At 41.2% G+C, this 21,995-nt stretch overlaps 1 long non-coding RNA gene across 8 annotated transcripts; it reads left to right on the top strand.

Moving 5' to 3' along the window:
• Nucleotides 1-6,080: 6,080 nt before the first annotated feature.
• LOC117665440 (uncharacterized) lies at nucleotides 6,081-17,732 on the top strand. Of its 8 annotated transcripts, none has more exons than XR_015734579.1 (24): nucleotides 6,773-6,918; nucleotides 7,006-7,753; nucleotides 7,906-8,190; nucleotides 8,343-8,652; nucleotides 8,739-8,868; nucleotides 8,955-9,093; nucleotides 9,179-9,317; nucleotides 9,404-9,542; nucleotides 9,630-9,699; nucleotides 9,852-9,990; nucleotides 10,077-10,214; nucleotides 10,300-10,597; nucleotides 10,749-10,821; nucleotides 10,974-11,046; nucleotides 11,197-11,269; nucleotides 11,504-11,573; nucleotides 11,726-11,864; nucleotides 11,954-12,089; nucleotides 12,172-12,244; nucleotides 12,396-12,468; nucleotides 12,650-12,713; nucleotides 12,797-12,836; nucleotides 14,712-14,888; nucleotides 15,096-17,732. It is a non-coding gene; the product is annotated as an uncharacterized LOC117665440 (long non-coding RNA). The 8 variants fall into 8 exon arrangements; XR_015734580.1 differs by having other exon boundaries at nucleotides 14,709-14,888; XR_015734575.1 differs by adding an exon at nucleotides 6,081-6,759 and having other exon boundaries at nucleotides 6,846-6,918; nucleotides 9,179-9,542; nucleotides 10,077-10,597; nucleotides 14,709-14,888.
• The last annotated feature ends 4,263 nt before the right edge of the window (nucleotides 17,733-21,995 follow it).

Genomic DNA, 21,995 nt, shown 5'->3' with positions numbered 1-21,995 from the left:
AGCAGCTGACAAGGCTGAGGAGAAAAAACGCAAGGCCTCTGAAAAACAATATCTTCTCGCCCAGCAGAGGGCCCAGTCTTCTACCCACCAGATGTCTCCTGACAAGATTTCTCCAGTACCTCAGGACCTTCCTGCTGCCACCCACTGTCCAACAGAAGTTGAACTCCTCTGGGAGGCCACCTTTCCTCCTGCTTCCTCAGGGCCCAGTGCTCAGGCTTCTCATCATCGGGGTCAATCCGTCCAGAGGCTACTTTCACCCTGGCCGCTGCTGGTCTCTGTCCTTCTGAGGGGCTTCAACCAGCGTTATCTAGAGATATCCAAGAACTTGTGTCTCAGACAATGTCTAGAATCTTGACTTCAGCTCCTCACCAGGGATTTCAGGGTCCTTCCATGCCAGCTTCGCATCCACCATTGTCTCAGGCGTATGGCAATCTGCCCCGAGGATATTCATATCACACTGAATCTCTTCTTGCCGATGATTCAGTCTGGGATGAGGAGGAACCTGAAGAGATGGAGTTGTCTGAGGACGAGGACCTTGCTCCTGAGAGACCTTCCTTCACGGGCCTCTTCTGCCCGTCCATGTTCAAGTCCTTGCTCCACAAGGCTAAGATCACCACAAATATGGGAGTGTCGAGCACACAGCCATCTCAACAGGCGGATTCTCATCCCCATGATGACTTGTTTCAGCTGCACAAGCCGGAACAGGACTTTATTCCGTGTCCTGAACTGTTCACGGACGTGGTCCAAAAGTCATGGTCCCAGCTGGCTTACATCTCTGCCCCGAATGGGTTAGATAAAAAATTGTATTGTTCGGACCCTTCCTTGCAAAATCTGATCCAGCTGCCTTCTGTGGATGGCCATGTGGCTCAGTTGACGTCCTCTTCCGTCATTTCTAATGATGTGCTTGACGGTCTTAGGACCGAGGACAAGAAGGCTGAACTGTCTTTCCATAAGACACATCAAGCTGCTGCCTGGGCCATCAGGGCAGCAACATCTACATCCTTCTTTGCTCGTGCATCTCTTATTTGGTTGCGCCAACTGCAGGAGCGCTTACCTCCTGACGACTGCAGGCTCCATCAGGACATTAATAAAATTGTGGCTGCCACTGAATATTCAGCAGACGTATCCTTGAATGCGGCCAAATTTGCTTCAAGAGCCCTCGTTTTGACCGTCACCTCTCGGCGTCTCGTTTGGCTCTGTCATTGGAGGGCCAATCTCAAATCAAAGTGGAAGCTAGCATCTGCTCCATACAAGGGTTCCTTTCTCTTTGGTAGAGGCTTTGGACCCAATACTAATGGAGGATAAGGATAAACGTAAAGTTATGCCATCCTCCTTCAGACGACAGGATAGGAGATTCACTCCTTACAACCAGAGGCAGCCTTTTCGGACTGAATGTGGACCCAGTGGGTCCTATTTTCCTAGACAATACTCCCAGGGTGGCGATCGACCCCTCTGATAGACCGACCTACCGGGATTGGGGTAGAGGTCAGACCACCGCCAGGCGACAGTTACGTGGAGCCCCCGGAAAATTGTTCCAAAGGGGCAAGTGACTACCACGCAGATCTGCCCATTGGTGATCGTCTCCTCCATTTCTTGCCCCAATGGGTTTCTTCCACGACGGACGCCTGGGTCCTCCAAACAGTGAAGTTCGGCCTCACATTGGACTTCCTCTCCAGCCCCCCAAATTGCTTCCTTCCCTGCCCAGTATCTGGCAATCTGGAGAAGAGAGAATTGATGGCTGCAGAGATTCAACATCTGCTAGACATCTGCGCTATTGAACCTGTGCCGGTGGAACAATGGGGATCTGGGTTCTACTCGCGCCTTTTTCTCGTGCCAAAGTCTTCCGGGGGCTGGAGGAGGATTTTAGACGTAAAGGCTCTAAACGAATTCGTCAAGTATCACTACTTCAAAATGCAGTCACTCAAGTCGATTCTGCAGGGCATCCGACGGGGAGATTTTATGACGTCAATCGACCTCAAGGAGGCTTACCTGCATGTCCCGATTCATCCATCCCATTGACGCTTCCTTCGGTTTGCCTACTCAAACCGACACTTCCAATATCGGGCCATGCCGTTTGGCCTCTCGTCCGCCCCTCGGACCTTCACAAAGCTGCTGGCAACAGTCGCAGCCTCCCTACAGCAGATCCCAATCAGAGTTATGTGCTATCTGGACGACATCATTATTCTGTCTGCCACACGGGATCAAGCTGTGGCCGACCTCAGGATGGTGTTTCCTCTCTTACGACAACATGGGTTTTCCCTAAACCTAACAAGAGTCAGTTCCTGCCCACCATTCCCATTCTCCACCTTGGAGCTGTCATAGACTCGGTCAGTGGCCATGTGTTCCTGTCTCCCGACGGGATTTGCAGCATAAGATCCTTGGTGACTCACGTGTTGTCAGTCAGACATGTTCCCCTGATCACTTTGTCTCAGTTGCTAGGCAAACTAATATCTTGCATTGCAATCGTCCCGTGGGCCTGTCTCCACTGTCACCCTCTTCAGTGGTATCTTCTGCCTTATCAGAGGTCTCACCGGGTGAGCTCAAAAACCATGGTGGTCATCCCGGCAGCGGTCCATTTGTCTCTGAAGTGGTGGATCTCCCCAGCCATATGGAATGGCTGTTATTTCCAGGAACCCATCTGAATAACCATCACAATGGATGCGAGCAAGTTCGGCTGGGGTGCACACCTGCGGTCGTCAGTCGCTCAGGGCCGCTGGTCCTCGAGGGACTTACAGCACGACATAAATTGGTTAGAGCTGCGGGCAGTCCATCTCGCCCTGCGCCATTTCCAGCCCGCTGTGATGGGGCATCACATGTTGGTCCTTACGGACAATACAACAACGAAAGCCCACGTGAACAGGGAAGGCGGAACTCGTTCCAAGTTCCTACTCAACGAGTCAATGAGGATGCTGCATTGGGCGGAGAAGCATGTTCTGTCACTGACAGCGGAGCACATATCCAGCGCAGACAACATCCAGGCGGACTGGCTCACCCAGACCCAAATAGATCAAGCAGGGTGGCGTCTCCATCTGTCTCCATCTGTTCTGACACCTGTCGAGGAGGTTTGGTCTCCCAACTGTCTACCACTGAATGCTCAGCTGCCCCGCTTCTTCAGTTGATTCTTCTGTCCCGGAGTGGAAGGTTGCGATGCACTTCGAAGCGAGTGGCCCCCGGGCCTATTCTATACTTTTCCTCCTCTGCCGCTCATCCCTCAGGTGATTTGCAAGCTGCTGGTGGAGAAGGCGGACCTCATCCTAGTCATTCCCAATTGGCCGTGTTGGCCCTGGTACGCAGACCTCTGGAACCTATCAGTGGAACGCCCCTGGCACATTCCCAACGACAAGATACCTCTCAGCCAGGGGGTCATACTGCACCCAGACCCGCAATGGTTGCAGTTGACCATCTGGCGTTTGAGAGGATCCGTCTGAGGAAGGACAACATTCCTGTGAGCGTGATCCACACTATGCAATCTGCCAGACGCCCTTCCACAAATTGTATCTACGACGCCAACTGGCACTTGTTTTGTTCCTGGGGTTCCAAGACTCATCAGGATCCTAAGACTGCAACTCCCTCGGATGTTCTAGTATTTTTGCAGGACGGCTTGGACCGGGGACTGGCTCCTAACACCCTGAGATATCAAGTGGCAGCCCTTGGCACTGTTTTGACTGCGGTCGACGATCAACCTTTGACTCTTCATCCCCGTAGATGGACCTTCTTGAGGGGGGCGTCCAATCTCTGACCTGCTACTATTCACCGGTATCCTACGTGGGACCTAGCATTGGTCCTTCACACCCTGATGGCGCCTCTTTTTGAGCCTTTGGCTTCGATTTACCTAAGGTTTCTGACGCTCAAGGTCACTTTTCTTGTGGCGATTACCTTGGCAAGAAGGGTCTCTGAACTGGCAGCATTGTCAGTGCAAGCTGACCTTTGCATCTTCCACCCCAACAAGGTGGTGCTCCGAACGGATCCCTCTTTCCTACCCAAGGTAAACTCTCCGTATCACTGGGCCCAGGAATTGATTCTGCCTGACTTTTGCCCGGATCCTAGCCATCATCTCGAACAACAATGGCATACCTTGGATATTAGGAGGGCCCTACATCGGTATATTAAATGGACATCATCCTTCTGTAAGTCTGAAGCCTTATTTCTGTCCTTCAATCCATCTACGTTGGGCAAGAAGGTCTCATCGTTCACGATTGAGCATTGGATTAAAGCCTGCATCGCGACGGTGTATCGCACCCAGAAGAAACCTCTGCCAGGGAGGATCTTACCACATTCTACCCAAAGTGCAGCCACTTCAGCTGCTTGGGCTACCCAGGCATCCATCCTAGACATCTGTAGGGCTGCAACATGGACTTCTTTGACCCCTTTTGTTAGACACTATAAAATAGACTCCTTTGCCTCAGCTGAGGCATCCTTTGGTCGACATGTGCTGCAGTCAATTCTGGCTTTCCCCTCCTGGGATAATGCAGCCGCCGTCCCGTCATCGGACTAGCTTGGGTATATCCCAACATTTGGATTCTCCAAGCAGCGCGCTGGAGAACGGACGTTGTCTTACCTGAACGTCCCTTCTTGGCGCGCTCCTGGAGAATCCAACCCATTGCTTCGGCTGCGTTCTCTAGTTCCAGGTGGTTTGTTTCTCTTCTTGTTTGCTTCACAGCACCGTCCTCTATTTGCCTTCATGAATAAACTGGAGCTCAGCCAAGCGAAGGAGGAGTGGCCAAGGACGTTTCTTAAAGAAACATTCACCCAGTCTGGCAATCAAGCTGAGGAACAAGCCAACATTTGGATTCTCCAGCAGCACGCCGAGAAGGGACGTTCAGCTAAGACAATGTCCGTTCTACTCAAATGGTAAAGATGACGGCAGGATTCGTGACTGAGTAAATAAACAGCAGAACGTGAGATTTATTCTGTAATACTCAGGAAAGATTCCTGAATGACTTTGTACAATTCACATTGAAAAGGTGGGTATTATTCCTGGGGTCCAGATGACAGTTGATTGAGTACCTTTGGACCAATAACCAAAAGGTTTTTATTTCTATTCCACCAGTAGGCATGATGTGTTCTCATCATACTGTAACCATGACTGGAGGATTCGTGACGAAGTAAATCAACAGGGGAAGGTGAGTTCTATTCTAGAATACTCATGAAAGCTGCCTGAATGACTTTGGACAATTCACCAGGAAAAGGTGAGCATCACTCCTGGGGTACGGACAACAGTTGATCGAGTGACTTTGGGTTAATAACAAAGAGATTTAAATTTCTATTCCTAGAGGAGGTATGACGTGTTCTACTCCTACTGTAATCAGGACTGGTGGATTCATGACCAAGTAAATCAACAGGGGAAATTGAGTTGTATTCTGTAATAAAAGGGAAAGCTTCCTGAATAACTTTGTACAATCACGAGGAAAAGGTGAGTTTTACTCCTAGGGATGGTTGATAGTTGGTTGTGTGATGCTGAGTCATTAAATAACAGATTTTTATTTCTACTCCTGCAATATGGATAACAGGTTCTCCTGCTACGGTAAGCAGGACTGGAAGATGTGTGATCAAGTAAATCAACAGGAGAAGGTGAGTTCTATTCTAGAATAATCATGAAAGCTGCCTGAATGAATTTGTACAATTCACCAGGAAAAGGTGAGAATCACTCCTGGGGTACGGACGACAGTTGGTTGAGTGATGTTGGGCCAATAAACAATAGAGTTTTATTTCTACTCCTGCAGCATGGATAACAGGTTCTCCTACTACGGTAAGCATGACTGGAAGATGCGTGACCAAGTAATGAACAGGAGAAGGTGAGTTCTCTTCTAGAATACTCATGAAAGCTGCCTGAATAAGTTTGTACAATTCACCAGGAAAAGGTGAGTATGAATCCTGGGGTACAGATGACGGTTGAACAAGTGACTTTGGACTAATAACAAAGAGAGTTTTATTTCTATTCCTAAAGGAGGCATAATGTGTTCTACCTCTACTGTAATCAGGACTGGAGGATCCGTGACCAAATAAATCAACAGGAGAAGGTGAGTTCTATTCTAGAATACTGATGAAAGCTGCCTGAATGACTTTGTAAAATTCACATTGAAAGGGTGAGTATTATTCCTGGGGTACAGATGACATTTGGTTGAGTACCCTTGCCCAATAACCAAGAACCTTCTATTTCTATTCCTGCAGAAGGAATAATAGGTTCTACTCAAATAGTAAAGATGACGGCAGGATTCGTGACTGAGTAAATCAACAGCAGAACGTGAGATTTATTCTGTAATACTCAGGAAAGATTCCTGAATGCCTTTTTACAATTCACATTGAAAAGGTGGGTATTATTCCTGGGGTCCGGATGACAGTTGATTGAGTACCTTTGGACCAATAACCAAGAGGTTTTTATTTCTATTCCACCAGTACGCATGATGTGTTCTCCTCATACTGTAACCATGATTGGAGGATCCGTGACCAAATAAATCAACAGGAGAAGGTGAGTTCTATTCTAGAATACTGATGAAAGCTGCCTGAATGACTTTGTAAAATTCACATTGAAAGGGTGAGTATTATTCCTGGGGTACAGATGACATTTGTTTGAGTACCCTTGCCCAATAACCAAGAACCTTCTATTTCTATTCCTGCAGAAGGAATAATAGGTTCTACTCAAATAGTAAAGATGACGGCAGGATTCGTGACTGAGTAAATCAACAGCAGAACGTGAGATTTATTCTGTAATACTCAGGAAAGATTCCTGAATGCCTTTTTACAATTCACATTGAAAAGGTGGGTATTATTCCTGGGGTCCGGATGACAGTTGATTGAGTACCTTTGGACCAATAACCAAGAGGTTTTTATTTCTATTCCACCAGTACGCATGATGTGTTCTCCTCATACTGTAACCATGATTGGAGGATTCGTGACTAAGTAAATCAACTGGAGAAGGTGAGTTCTATTCCAGAACACTCATGAAAGCTGCCTGAATTACTTGTTGGGCCAATAAACAACAGATTTTTATTTCTTCTCCTGCAGTATGGATAACAGGTCCTTCTACTATGGTAAGCATGACTGGAAGATGCGTCACCAAGTAAATCAACAGGAGAAGGTGAGTTCTATTCTATAATACTCATGAAAGGTGCCTGAATGAGTTTGTACAATTCACCAGGAAAAGGTTAGTATGACTCCTGGAGCACGGATGACAGTTGATCGAGTGACTTTGGGCTAATAAGAAAGAGATTTTTATTTCAATTCCTACAGGAGTCATGATTTGTTGTACTCCTACTGTAATCAGGACTGGAGGATTCGTGCCCAAATATATTAACAGGAGAAAGTGAGTTCTATTCTAGATTACTCATGAAAGCTGCCTGAATGACTTTGTATAATTCACATTGAAAGGGTGAGTATTATTCCTAGGGTACAGATGATATTTGGTTGAGTACCCTTGGTCCAATAACCAAGAAACTTCTATTTCTATTCCTGCAGAAGGAATAATAGGTTCTACACAAATGGTAAACATGACGGGAGGATTCATGACCAAGTAAATCAACAGCAGAATGTAAGTTTTATTCTTTAATACTCAGGAAAGCTTCCTGAATGACTTTGTACAATTCACATTGAAAAGGTGAGTATTATTCCTGGGGTCCGGATGACAGTTGATTGAGTACCTTTGGACCCATAACCAAGAGATTTTTATTTCTATTCCTCCAGTAGGCATGATGTGTTCTCCTCATACTGTAACTATGACTGGAGGATTTGTGACCAAGTAAATCAGAAGTAGAAGGTGAGTTTTATTCCAGAATACTCATGAAAGCTGCCTGAATGAGTTTGTACAGTTCACCAGGAAAAGGTGAGTATTGCTCCTGGGGTATGGACGACAGTCTGTTGAGTGATGTTGGGCCAATAAACAACACATTTTTATTTCTTCTGCTGCAGTATGGATAACATGTTCTTCTACTACGGTAAGCAGGACTGGAGGATTCATGACCAAGGGGAAGGTGAGTTTTATTCTGTAATACTCATGAAACCTGCCTGAGTGACTTTGTACAATGATGAGGGAAAGGTGAGTTTTACTCCTGGGGATGGGTGATAGTTGGTTGAGTGATGTTGAGCCATTAAACAACAGATTTTTATTTCTACTCCTATAGTATGAGTAACAGGTTCTCCTACTACAATAAGCATGACTGAAAGATCCCTGACCAAGTAAATCAACAGGAGAAGGTGAGTTCTGTTCTAGAATACTCATGAAAGCTGCCTGAATGAGTTTGGACAATTCACCAGGAAAAAATGAGTATTACTCCTGAGGTACGGACGACAGTTGGTTGAGTGATGTTGAGCCATTAAACAACATATTTTTTTTTCTACTCCTGCAGTATGGATAACAGGTTCTCCTACTATGGTAAGCATGACTGGAAGATGAGTGACCAAGTAATGAACAGGAGAAGGTGAGTTCTATTCTAGAATACTCATGAAAGCTGCTTGAATGAGTTTGTACAATTCACCAAGAAAAGGTGAGTATGACTCCTGGAGTACGGACATAGCAGAACGTGAGATTTATTCTGTAATACTCAGGAAAGATTCCTGAATGACTTTGTACCAGAGAAGGTGATTTGTTCTGTTCTGTTCTGTTCTAGAATACTCATGAAAGCTGCCTGAATGAGTTTGTAAATTCACCAGGAAAATGTGAGTACTACTTATGGGGTACGGACAACAGTTGATTGAGTGACTTTTGGCTAATAACAAAGAGATTTTTATTTCTATTCCTACAGGAGGCATGACGTGTTTCACTCCTACTGTAACCAGGGCTGGGGGATTCGTGACCAACAGGAGAAGGAGAGTTCTATTCTAGAATACTCATCAAAGCTGCCTGAATGACTTTGTACAATTCACCAGGAAAAGGTGACTATCACTCCTGCGGTATGGACGACAGTTGGTTGAGTGAGGTTGGGCCTATAAACAACAGATTTTTATTTCTACTCTTGCAGTATGGATAACAGATTCTCCTGCTATGGTAAGCAGGACTGGAGGATGTGTAACCAAGTAAATGAACAGGAGAAAGTGAGTTCTATTCTAGACTACTCAAGAAAGCTGCATGAATGAGTTTATACAATTCACCAGGAAAAGGTGAGTTTTACTCCTAGGGATGGGTGATGGTTTGTTGAGTGATGTTGAGCCATTAAACAATAGATTTTTATTTCTACTCCTTCAGTATGGATAACAGGTTCTCCTACTATGGTAAGCAGGACTGGAGAATTTGTGACCAAGCAAATCAAAAGGAGAAGGTCAGTTCTATTCCAGAATACTCATGAAAGCTGCCTGAATGACTTTGTACAATTCACCAAGAAAAGGTGAGTATTACTTTTGGGTAACAGTCGACATTTGGTTGAGTTCTCTTAGCCCAATAACCAATAGACTTCTATTTCTATTCCTGCAGAAGAAATAATAGGTTCTACTCAAATGTTAAAAATGACGGGAGGATTTGTGACCGAGTAAATAAACAGCAGAACTTGAATTTTATTCTGTAATACTCAGGAAAGCATCGTAAATTACTTTGAACAATTCACATTGAAAACGTGAGTAGTATTCCTGTGGTCCAGGTGACAGTTGATTATGTACTTTAGACCAATAACCAAGAGATTTTTTTTCTATTCCACCAATAGGCATGATGTATTCTGCTCATACAGTGACCATGACTGGAGGATTCGTGAACAAGTAAATCCACAGTAAAAGGTGAGTTCTATTCTAGAATACTCATGAAAGCTGCCTGAATGAGTTTGTACAATTCATCAGGAAAAGATGAGTATTACTTCTGAGGTATGGACGACAGTTGATCAAGTGACTTTGGGCAAATAACAAAGAGATTTTTATTTCTATTCCTACAGGAGGCATGACATGATCTACTCCTACTGTAACCAGGACTGGAGGATTCGTGACCAAGTAAATCAATAGGGGAAGGTGAGTTCTGTTCTAGAATACTCATGAAAGCTGCCTGAATGACTTTGTACAATTCACCAGGAAAAGGTGAGTATTACTCCTGGGGTACGGAAGACAGTTAGTTAAATGATGTTGGCCCAATAACCAAGAGACTTCTATTTCTATTCCTGCAGAAGGAATAATAAGTTCTACTCAAATGGTAAACATGATGGTAGGATTCGTGACCGAGTAAATCAACAGCAGAACGTGAGTTTTATTCGGTAATAGTCTGGAATCCTGCCTGAATGACTTTGTACAATCATGAGGAAAAGGTGAGTTTTACTCCTGGGGATGGGTGATAGTTGGTTGAGTGATGTTGAGCCATTAAACAACAGATTTTTATTTCTACGCCTGCAGTATGGATAACAGGTTCTCCTACTATGGTAAGCATGACTGGGGGATTCGTGACCAAGAAAATCAACCGGAGAAGGTGAGTTCTGTTCTAGAATTCTCATGAAAGCTGCCTGAATGAGTTTGTACAATTCACCAGGAAAAGGTGAGTATCACTCCTGGGGTACGGACAACAGTTGATCGAGTGACTTTGGGCAAATAACAAAGAGATTTTTATTTCTATTCCTACAGGAGGCATGACGTGTTCTACTTCTACTGTAACCAGGACTGGAGCATTCATGACCAAGTAAATCAACAGGGGAAGGTGAGTTTTATTCTATAATAAACAGGAAAGCTGCCTGAATGACTTTTTACAATCATGAGGAAAAGGTGGGTTTTACTGCTTTGGGATGGCTGATAGTTGGTTGAGTGATGTTGAGCCATTAAACAATAGATTTTTATTTCTACTCCTGCAGTATGGATATCAGGTTCTACTACTACGGTAAGCAGGACTGGAGGATTCATGACCAAGCAAATCAACAGGAGAAGGTGAGTTCTATTCCAGAATATTAATGAAAGCTGCCTGAATGACTTTGTACAATTAACTAGGAAAAGGTGAGTATTACTTATGGGGAACAGACGACATTTGGTTGAATACCCTTTGCCCAATAACCAGGAGAATTCTATTTCTATTCCTGCAGAAGGAATAATAGGTTCTACTCAAATGGTAAACGTGACGGGAGGATTTGTGACTGAGTAAATCAACAGGGGAAGGTGAGTTTTATTCCATAATAAACAGGAAACCTGCCTGAATAACTTTGTACAATCACGAGGAAAAGCTGAGTTTTACTCCTGGGGATGGGTGATAGTTGTTTGTGTGACGTTGAGCCATTACAAAAAAGTTTTTTATTTTTATTCCTGCAGTATGGATAATAGGTTCTCCTACTATGGTAAACAGGATTGGAGGATTCGTGACTAAGTAAATCAACAGGAGAAGGTGAGTTCTGTTCTAGAATTCTCATGAAATCAGACTCAGTGACTTTGGAGTTCACCAGGAAAAGGTGAGTTTTACTCCTGGGGATGGGTTTTTTTTTTAAATTATTTATTTATTTATATGCCACCCTTCTCCGAAGACTCAGGGCGGCTTACAATGCGTTAAGCAACAAGGTGATAGTTGTTTGAGTGACTTTGCACCAATAACCAAGAGATTATATTTCTATCCCTGCCATAGGCATGGTGTGTTCTACTTCTACTGTAACCATGACTGAAGGATTCGTGACTGAGTAAATTAACAGGAGAAGGTGAATTTTATTGTATAATACTCAGGAAAACTGCCTGAATGACTTTGTACAATTCACTAGGAGAAAGTGAGTTTTACTCCTGGGCTACAGGTGATAGTTTTTTTAGTGATTTTTGGCCAATAGACAACAGATTTTTATTTCTACTCCTTCAGTTTGCACAACAGGTTTTACTCGTACGGTCAGCTTGACTGGTGGATTCATGACCAAGTAAATCAATTAGATAACTTGAATTCTTTTCCACAATAATGAGGAAAGCTGTCTGAATGACTTTGTACAAATCACAAGAAAAAGGTGAGTTTTACTCGTGGGGTACTTATTGTTGTTAGTTGAGTGATTTTGGGCTCATTACCAAGAGTTCTTTATTTCTATTCCCGCTGTAGGAATGATGGGTTCTACACCTATGGTATCCATGACTACACAATTTGTGAATGAGTATATCTACCCGAGTACAAGAGTTCTCTTCTTCAATACTCAGGAAAGCTGCCTGAATGACTTTGTAGATGTCACAAGGAAAAAGTGAGTTTTATTCCTAGGTTACGGCTGATAGTTGAGTTCCTTTTGGCCAGTAATGAAGAGATTTTCATTTCTATTCCTGCAGCAAGCATTATGAGTTCTACACCTACGGTAACCATGACTTGAGGATTCATGACCGAGTAAATCAACAGGAGAAGGTGAGTTCTATTCCTGAATACTCAGGAAATCCGCCTGAATGACTTTATACAAATCCGAAAGAAAAGGTGAGTTGAGTCATGGGGTACGGACAATAGTTGGTTGAGTGACTTTGGGCCAATAACCAAGATATTCTTATTTCTATTCCTGCAGTAATCATGATGAGTTCTATACCTATGGCCCGTGTGACTGGAGGATACATGACTGAATAAATCAATAGGAGAAGGTGAGTTCTATTGTACAATATTCAGGAAAGTATGAAATCTATGGCTGCAATAAGCATGACTGTTGGATAGGTGATTGAATTAAACGAACAGAGAAGATGAGTTTTACTCTTGTAATATTAGAACCATTTGAATGAGTTTGGGTGAATAACCAAGTGATGGTGACTTCTATTCCTTCAATAGGCATTTTGAGTTATACTGTAATGCGCAGTACAGGTATCTGGTTCACTTTGAGCTCCATGATCAGGTGAGTTTTAACCCTACAATACACATGACAGCTGGCTGAGTAGCTTTGGGCCAATAACCAATTGACTTGTATTCTTTCAACAGGCATTGTGAATTCTACTTCTGCCATAAGCAGGACTGGTGGGTAAGTGACAGGGTTAATCAACATATTAGTTCTACTGTGTAATATTCATGAAAGCTGGCTAAATTCTTTGGGCAGATCACTAGGAAAAGGTGAATTTTAACTCCTGCAATATGAATTACAGCTTACTGAGTGATTTTGGGCCAATCACCAAGAGATGGTGATTTGTAGTCCTCCATTAGGCATGTTATGTTTTAATCCTTCAAAATGAATGATAGACATCATGTGTCACTTTGGACCAATAAGCTGTCGACTGTGTGTTCTAGTCCTTCAAGTAGCATGTCTGGCAGCTTAGTGACTTTGGGCCAATCACGAGGAAATGCTATTCCTGCAAATATGCACAACTGGTGTCTGGGTGACTTTGGATAGATCACCAGTTTTTTGTTTTTTTTTAATTTGATTTATATGCCGCCCTTCTCCGGAGACTCAGGGCAGCTTACAATGCGTTAAGCAATAGCCTTCATACTTTTGTATATTTATACAAAGTCAGCTTATTGCCCCCACAAACTGGGTCCTCATTTCACCTACCTTAGAAAGGATGGAAGGCTGAGTCAACCTTGAGCCTTGGAGAGATTCGAACCAGCAGAAAATTGCAGGCAGCTGTGTTAATAACAGGGTGCGTAGACCACTGTACTATCAAGGCTCAGTTGACCTTGAGTGCTAATCCTTTAATGTGCATGCCAAGCACTTGAATGACTTTGTACCACTAAGTAAGTGACATTGAGTTCTACACTACCATACGGATGACAGGCACCGAAGTGACTTTGTTCAGATCTCCAGTAGATGGTGAGTTCTAGTCCTGCAATACACAGGAAAGTTTACTGATTGACTTTTGGCCAATAACCAAGAGAGGGTGAATTCTATTCCTGCAATAGGAATGATGAGTTCTACTCCTGCCATAGATGCAACAGGTGGCTGAGTAAGTTTGGGTCACGTTTGGTAGGCAAAAGAGGACTGCACTAGTCATCCTTCTCTAAATGAAGTGAGATGCCAATAAAGCAAATGTGAGTAGAAATTTCCAGCTAAGGACTCACCTAACTGTCCACAACCTCCTTCCCCATGTACTCAGGAAATGACTCTAGAGGATTCAGGTCAATAAAGATAGAGATGTAACATTATTTAGAGATAAATGTAAGGAATAAGGGAAGGGAGTGTCAGGGAAAAGAAGTGAATGGAAGGGATGTCGATTTCATTTCTCACCTTTTCCTGCACTTTATTATCATAGTTTCTGTTTGGTTGTGTTTTTAAATAAATATTTTAATTCTTTTTTTTAAAATCTAGTTTTTACTGTTCTTGTAAAGTAGATCATCGCCCTTTGCCGGAGAAAGTATTGGAAGCACAATTAATCAATAAAGACATTTATAAGTTCTTAATGCAATTTATTTTGAGCATGAATAAAATATTACTGTGAATTCTGACATAAATATATGATCCAAGCACTACGTAACAAATTTCAATTTAGTGTGTTCCAATATTTTGTTCCTGGGTACAAAATATGTTATCCTAATACCTTATGCCTAAAATAAATAGAAAAAAGATTGTTCCAAAAAAACCTCTTTGCTTCTGTGGTCAGGACAGTGATATTTTAAAATTTTATTTGTTTTCGAGAGCATTCTTGATTCACATTCAATGCTGAATAGACTTCCAGAATATTCTGGAACTGTGAGAACTGTCCAAAAGTTTCTAGAATTAGCCAGAATTTGCTAGATCTTTCTGGAATCTTTTAGAACTTTCTGGGACTATTCAGCAGTATTCATTGAATTATAAAAGTACAGGTGCCTTAAACCAACATTTTAGTTTGTCTATTTGTTGAATAAGAGAATAGTGAATAACAATATTTGATTTAGATAGCATCAAGTGGTTGCTTGCTTCCAGCAGATGCATTTTGCTATGTGTGTGGACAATTTATCAAGACAAGAGCGAAAAAGTACTCTGTGAAAGTGTCAGTTAAGATGTACAAGATCTACAAAGCATACTTCAGCATACCTGTTGGGGATGAAGACAAGTCCTGGCCACGTCATTTCACATGGTAACACTATAACAAAACCCTTGAAGGTAAGATAAAAAACTGCTGCTTGCTAGATGGAATTTCAGTGATTTATTACAGTTTAAAAGAGTTGCAATTAAGAAAACGTTCACTATTTTCAATGTTCTAGGGAAATACAACAATATATATTTTATATCCTATAATAATATCTTGCACAATATTAGGTAATGTGTGAATTTTTTTTTTTAATTTATATAATTTGGCTATGTTTACAGGCTGGTACAAGGGAGAAAAGAGAGACATGAAGTTTGCTATCCCAAGAATTTGGCGGGAACTGACTGACAACGCAAGCAATGGCTACTTCTGCATGGTGGACCCTTCCAAATGTTGAAATGACAAGAGCCTGCCTCCTATCATATATCCAAACATTCCTTCATCCATCGACTGAGTACCACACTGCCTTGAGCTCCCCATTCCCACCCTCCAAAGAGGGATCAGCCATATTCAGGAGAGAGAAACAAGTCAGACATTGAGACAGATATTGCAGATACAGATGTGGCTGAGGAGAGAAAGCCATACTTCTCCAACCAGAAAGACCTCAACAATCTGATGGGAGACCTTGGTTTTATCAAGTCCTGTGCTGAACGTCTGACATCTAGGTTGAAGGAGTGGAACTTGTTGGAGGAAAGTGTGCAAGTCACAGATCAGAGAAAACGTCAGCAACATTTTTCCAACTTCTTCAATCAGCAAGATGGTGTTCTGGCCCACCAGCAGCCAACAGACCTGACAGCAAAATCAGAGAGTGAGGAAATTGGGGAGGAACATGGGCCAGTCCTGGAGTCTGGGGAAGGCTCTGATGAGGGCTCTGTGTTGGTGGCAGAAAGGAGGCCAGGGCCAGGGCCAGATGCCAGTTATCAGCTGCCTTCAGAGTCAGACATCAGTGAGGCAGATGAACAGCTGGAGCCTGTTCCCAGTGTGCTCATGAGCAGAGTTGCCAGATGAAGAGAACAGCTAAAGAACAAGGATCGACTTGGGAGTAAGGCCACAGGTGGACGATGATTGGCCCCTCCCAGAGAGAATAAAAGAGGAGTGAAAGGGGAGTGGAGTTTGCAGAAGACAATTAGTTCACCTAATTTGTTTGTGACTCTCCGAGACTCTTCGCCAAGTTTTGAAGTTATCAGCCTGGCAGCTCTCCAAGCCAGATAAGGTCTGTGACTGTAAATTCTCCCTTGAAACACTTTGCTGAAGGTGAATGAGAGGAATTCACTGTTTGCTTAATAAAAGGGGTTTTGTGGGGACCCGGATTCTGCTTCGTGCTTTTTGGGGAAGCCTAGTCCAGAACAGATGGGCTGTGCTTCTGCAACAATGTGGCCAGTATATTCGAGGCTATAGGAATAATTGTTAAGCAAGTGAATGATGCCTATTCATAGACAATTCATCCAGGAGCCTCAAAGCCATGTTGCTGCATAATGGGAACAAGAACCTATCTCTCCCTATGGCTCACTCTGTGCACCCCAAAGAGGACTATACCAGTGTCAAAATGTTGCTGAGTGCCTTGAAATATGATGACTATGAGCAGGAGGTCATTGGAAACTTCAGAATGGTTTCATTCCTGATGAGTCTCCAAGACTGTTTCATAAAGTTTCCTTCTTTTCTTTGCCTCTGGGACAGTCAGGACACTAAGGTGCACTATCACACAAGGGACTGGCCTTAGCAGACTGAGTTCTCCATAGGGAAGAGCAGCATAAAGTGGGAACTGCTTAGTAAACTCTCGGAAGGTGCTGATGCCATCACTGCACATCAAGTTAGGCCTCATCAAACAATTTGTCATAGCTCTAGCCAAGGAGTCAGCAGCTTCCAAGAACCTCCAAGATCTCTTTCCACAGCTGTCAGAGGTGAAGGCTAAAACTGGTATCTCTGTCGGACCACAGATAAAGAAGACGGTAAAGTACGATGAATTTGCCAAGTAGCTAAACAGGATGGAGAAAGCTCCTTGGAACAGTTTTGTTGCAGTGGTTCGCAGCTTTCTGGGCCATCACAAGGCTGAAAAAACTATGAACAGCTAGTTCAAACTCTCATAAAGAACTATGCCAACATGGGATGTAGAATGTCCCTCAAAGTCCTTGATACTCATCTTGACAAATTCAAGAAGAACATGGGTGCTTACTCAGAGGAGCAAGGCAAGAGCTTTTATCAGGATGTACTGGACTTTGAATGTCGTTACCAAGGACAATATAACAAAAACATGATGGGGGATTACTTTTGGGGGCTTCTTCGAGAAAGCAATTTGCAGTGTAGCCTCAAATCTAGAAAATCTACTTGTTTCTGAATCCTTTTGATTGGTTTTGACAGTCTTGTTTATTTGCTATGCAAATATATATATTGTTCTTTAACTGCTTAAAAAGATTTTTTAAAAATGCCTGTTTTGTGTCTATAAATACAAAACTTGTGTAGGCTGTGGTCACAATCAAAGTTTGTTTTTGCATAGGCTTTAGACATAAGCAGTTGAAACATAACACTTAGAAGCAGGAACAAAAATTACGTAATGAATCCATGTTATTTTGTAACTCTGGGATCTGTATGATGAAAATCAGTTCTTCTGCATAGGAAGAGACATGTTTTTGTTTTTTTTTACTCTCCAGATGTTGTATCAGTTTCACTAATTAAATCATACCAATTCCTGGTGTGTGTATGTGCTAGAATCTTAATTACACAACTCTACCTTTCTCCTAGAGTAATGATGGATTTCCCCCCCCAGGAATGTTACATTTTTGACACGTTTATTGTTCATTGTCATTGTTCTTTTCAAATTTCTGCATTTCTGTATGTTACAAATTGTTGTGTATACTTAATGTCCCCAAAGGGAAAGATGTGAATCACTTATCTAATAAACTCATTGAGTTTTAAACCAATTTAGTTCCTATGTCTTATTAAAGGCTGGAAAAAACTGGAAAAGCTAATGCTTTATTTATATTTGAGGTCACTTGATTTTAATAAGTGATATAGGTCAGGTATTTAAATAATGTAGATGTTTTCCTTGCTCTGTTAGATCCCTTGATCAGAAAGATATTTCATAGCTCTGCTGGAGTTCTGTCTGTAAATTTAAAAACAAATGAAAAGAAATGTGACAAAAAACTAGAAAAAGAAAGCTAATACAAATCCCCTTTTCAATGAAATGACTACATGTTGGTGGCATCAAGAATCACAGAAATGGAGGCAATGATACACCCAAACACTATGGATATGAACAAAATGGTCAAATATTATGAAATTTTAGACCCCCCAAGAAAATTTAAAAAGCAGGCAAGATCTGGAGAAATAAGGAATTATTATTGATTGGTGGCCGTATTTACAAATAAAATTGTGGTATTCAAAAAACAAAGAGGATTATGGTATTGAACTGGTTCCACAATATTTAGATAAACTACTGATTGGCCCAGATGAAAAATTAATAATCAAATTGTATAAATATTTTTTGTAATTTGATAAAGCAAAGGAAATAATGAAGGGAACGATGATAGCATGGGCAAAAAATGTAGGGCACAATATTGAATTAGAGAAATAGGAAATAATTTGGAACAAAAATTAAAAATTAACAAGATCGGTAAAATATAAGGAAAACCAATATAAAATGTTTTACCTCTGGCATTTGGCTCCCTCAAAATTGGCAAAAATATATCCAAATTTGGCTCCAAATTGCTGGAAATGTGGACAGAAACAGTGTACCTTCTACCACTCATAGCTGTGTCCAGAATCAAAAAAACTGGAGAAAAATAAAAAATTGGTTGCAAGAAATAACAGTTGTTCAATTAGAATTTGTACCAGAATTATACCTACTGGGAATAATGGGAAAAACCTACGAAAAGAAGACAAGACATATGATTTTATATATAATGACAGCAGCGAGATTGGCTTTTGCACAATGTTGGAAAAATGTCAAGACGCCCTCCGAAGATCAAATAATCAAAAAAATTTACGATTGCGCTGAAATGGACAAACTAACATTGGAACTGAAAGAAATGACAGACTCAGAGTACTATGTATCATGGGAGAAATGGTATGAATGGATTAAAAAGAGAAGGATAAAACAGACTCAGACATAACAAAAATTGTTGAAGTAAAATATATAGACTATAAGTATTTTAATCGGGATATGTTTTGCAAATTGACACAGTTCTGAATAAAAAAATGGGTTTTTTTCTTTTTTTCCTCTTCTTTTATTTTTAATCTTTTTTCTTCTCTCTCTTCTCTTTCTTTTTCTTTTCTTTCTCTCTCTCTCTTTGTATCTCTTGTATTCTTTTTTTGTTTTTGCTTATATTTTTGTATGTACATTTTTGGTTTTGTGTTTATTGAAAAATTAATATTTTTTTTAAAAAAAAGAATCAGAAACATTATGAATGCATTTGGATTCAAATCTTCATCTTTCTACTTTTCTTTTAATTTATCAGCTTTGTCAAGATTCCAAACACAAACAATGTACCATGTTTTCCAGAAAATAAGACCCTATCTTATATTTTTTTGAACCATGAAATAAGTGCTCGGCCTTATTGCCATGCACTCAAAAGCCCGATTGGGCTTATTATCAGGGGATCTCTTATTTTGCGGAAAACAGGGTATAAAGGCATATTGCAATTAATATTTGTATACACGTTTATCCATATTTCTTCCTATGTAATTGCATTCTTTTCTGAGTGGGCACATTTTTCTTTTCCTGAAAGCTGGATTTTGTACCATTCTGCAGACAATTATAAATGTATTTTTATACATTTCTGAGATGTGAACTGTGCCACAACACTCTCCAAGTGCAAAGTGTATATTTCAAACTCTTCTATTTATTCAGAAAGCCTGAAATTTATTCACATAACTGCTCGATGGGGAGAAATTTAAACACTGATTCCTAAATCATTACACTGACATTGGATTCTGCTCATTGACCTGTTCATTGAACTAAATATTTAATTCAAAGTCTATTTTACACAAACCAGAGTTTGATATGTATTCAGTGAAAGAAAAGCCCTCTATGCCATACCACAATCTTCAGTTTTGAGTTTTTCTGAACTCTAGGCTTTGTCTCATGTGTAAACAGGTTGGAAATGAAACCAGTGTTTGCATTTCAGCCTCTTCTTCCACTTTGGCTATTACCTGTTGTCCACAGATTGTGTTTTCCACAGAAAACATAAGCTTAAGGATATGTACAATTGTCATAGACTGCGTGCAAAACTGATCTCTATACAGATTAATTGCTGAATTGATGCACATTTAATGTGAATGTATGTATTCTGTGACGTTTAAGCACAATATTCTTTTGCTTGTCTGAAGGTTCTTTTTTAAAACCTTAACATACATATTTTAAAGGAAAATAGAAGCATCTCTGGACTTCAGCCACTGAACATTCAATAAATTTTAAAAAATGCTACAAAACCCAAGATTATGTATGGATTCTGTCTCGGTGTCTATTTATTTCACTCCCGATAATGTGGTAGCTCAGGGAGAGAAGGCTAAATCTTCTTCTAATCTTAGAAACCATGGCAATAGATTATAATTTCTAGTCTAGTCAACTCACTGAGCTCAGTTCAATAAAATATTGTAATGGTCTCTGATGTATTTCAAGAATTTATGTATTCTTCCACAGTGTCAGATGGAACCAGGCATATCATTATAGATAGACTACCTTGGAATATCAGGTTTAAATCCAGATCACATAAGAACTGATGAGCCAGCCAGCATATATTTAAGCAAGTCTCTGCTTTTCTGTAGCAGGAGCTGTCAAAGTTAGAAGCTTTGAACATTTTTATGGAAAGCCTTGGAAAACTCTTCTGCTGTTGTGTGCCACTACTGATTTGGGCATTCTACTAACGCAAGGAAGAATAGCCGCCCTGAGTCTTTGGAGAGGGGCGGCATACAAATTGAATTAATAAATAAATTGAATTAATAAATACAGAAGTAAAAAATAAATATAAGGCATAAGACTTCTTACTTTCCCCTACTGTTGGAAAAAATCAGACATCGTTGCATGGAGAATTAATGCAAGAAGGAACGTATGTAAACCAAGAGAACTGTCTGCATTTTCAAAAATTACCATATTTGACCATTGTTCATATGATAATTTAAAGCTTCTGTTTGGTTAACACTCTTTTGTAAACTGGTCTTTATTCTGAATATTTTCTTTCTTAGCAGTTTTCCCCACCGGATGGATAATTTTAGGATTTTTCCAAATTTGAGAAGCAAAGCAAAACTCTGCATGCCATTGTTCTATGAAAGACTATTTGCCCCCATTGGGTTTTCTGAATTTTTAATTATTCTTGCCTTGAAGAGTGCCCTTACTGATATATAAAGGGAGTGTGAATGAACAACAACAAAAAAAAAAAAAAACAAAAAAAAAAACCCAACACTAAATATGGTGCTTGTTTCATTAAATCAATATACAAACTCATCCAATACAATGAGCCACTGGAAAAAAATAATAATCAACACTCTTATTCCATCAGTCCAGTTAAAGTGATAACTAAGACTGAGATATAAAATGGAAGAGGAAGTGGTTAAAAAAACAATGATAAACTGGGCAAAAAGTTTTGGATATAGCATAGATTTGGAGAACTGGGAAAAACTTTTGAAAATAAATTTGACATTGACTATGTCAGCAGCTTATAAGGAAAACCAGTACAAGATGTTTTATAGATGGCATCTTCCACCAGCGAGACTTGCTAAGATGTTCCCAAACACATCACCGATTTGATGGAAATGTAAGAAATCATATGGGACATATTATCATCTATGGTGGACTTGTGCAATAGCAAAAAAGTACTGGATTAAAATTAAAAAGCGGTTTAAAGAGATAACTGAACATCATATAGACTGGAAGCTAGAATTATTTTTATTGGGCATACCCACAAGAAAGAGAGAGAGAGAAGAGAGAGAGAGAGAGAGAAGAGGGGTTGGGCCAAGAGGGGGGGTCCCCCTCGTTGAAATGTGCCCACCAGGTTTTCGTGCATTTCATCAGCCAAGGGCCCAGGGGAGGGGTGGGGGAGTGGCGGTGATTATTAGGGAGAATCTTTGTCCGAGGGAGACCACTGTTCCTCAGATAGCCGAATGTGAGTCCCTCTTTGTGAAGTGGGGCCGTGGGGTGCAGATGGGTTTGCTGACTGCATACCTGGCTCCCTGCCACGTGGCAGCGA

This window comes from Pantherophis guttatus, chromosome 5 (genome assembly GCF_059756535.1).
Source record: "Pantherophis guttatus breed Tessera chromosome 5, ASM5975653v1, whole genome shotgun sequence".
Lineage (NCBI taxonomy): Eukaryota > Metazoa > Chordata > Lepidosauria > Squamata > Colubridae > Pantherophis > Pantherophis guttatus.
The sequence above is the reverse complement of the archived record's forward strand: the minus strand, read 5'-3'. Positions and strand labels throughout refer to the sequence as shown.